General features: G+C 43.7%; 1 non-coding gene across 1 annotated transcript; it reads left to right on the top strand.

The window, feature by feature from the left end:
- Positions 1-319: 319 nt before the first annotated feature.
- TRNAW-CCA lies at positions 320-391 on the top strand. The gene has a single exon. It is a non-coding gene; the product is annotated as a tRNA-Trp (tRNA).
- Positions 392-716: the final 325 nt, after the last annotated feature.

Below are 716 nucleotides of genomic sequence, written 5' to 3'. Positions count from 1 at the left end.
TCTTTTTCCATATAGGTTATTGCAGAATACTGAGTAGAGATCCCTATGCCATACAAAAGGTCTTTATTGATTATCTACTTTACATGTGGTAGTGTGTATATGTTAGTCCCAAGCTCCTTATTTCCCTCAGCCTTTCACCTTTGATAACCATAAGCTTGTTTTCAAAGTCAGTGTGCCTGTTTCTATTTTGCAAGTAAGTTCATTTGTATCATTTTTTTTTTTTTTTTAGATTCCATATATAAATTATACCATATACTATTTGTCTTTTTCTTTTTACTTATTTATTTTAATTGGAGGCTAATTACTTTACAGTTGGGCTTCCCTGGTGGCTCAGAGGTTAAAGCGTCTGCCTCCAATGTGGGAGACCCGGGTTCAATCCCTGGGTAGGGAAAGATCCCCTGGAGAAGGAAATGGTAACCCACTCCAGTATTCTTGCCCAGAGAATCCCATGGACGGAGGAGCCTGGTAGGCTACAGCCCATGGGGTCACAAAGAGTTGGACACGACTGAGCTACTTCACTTTCCTTTTCACTTTCATTGTAGTGGTTTTTGCCTTACATTGGCATGCATCAGCCATGGGTGTACATGTGTTCTTCATCCTGATCCCCCCTCCCACCTCCCACCTCCCTCCGCATCCCATCCCTCAGGGTCATCCCAGTGCACCAGCCCCGAGCACCCTGTCTCATGCATTGAACCTGGACTGGAGATCTATTCCAC

The sequence above is a fragment of the Cervus canadensis genome, chromosome 7 (assembly GCF_019320065.1).
Source record: "Cervus canadensis isolate Bull #8, Minnesota chromosome 7, ASM1932006v1, whole genome shotgun sequence".
NCBI classification, from domain to species: Eukaryota; Metazoa; Chordata; class Mammalia; order Artiodactyla; family Cervidae; genus Cervus; species Cervus canadensis.
Note: the sequence above shows the minus strand (reverse complement) of the source record. Positions and strands in the feature narration are given on the sequence as shown.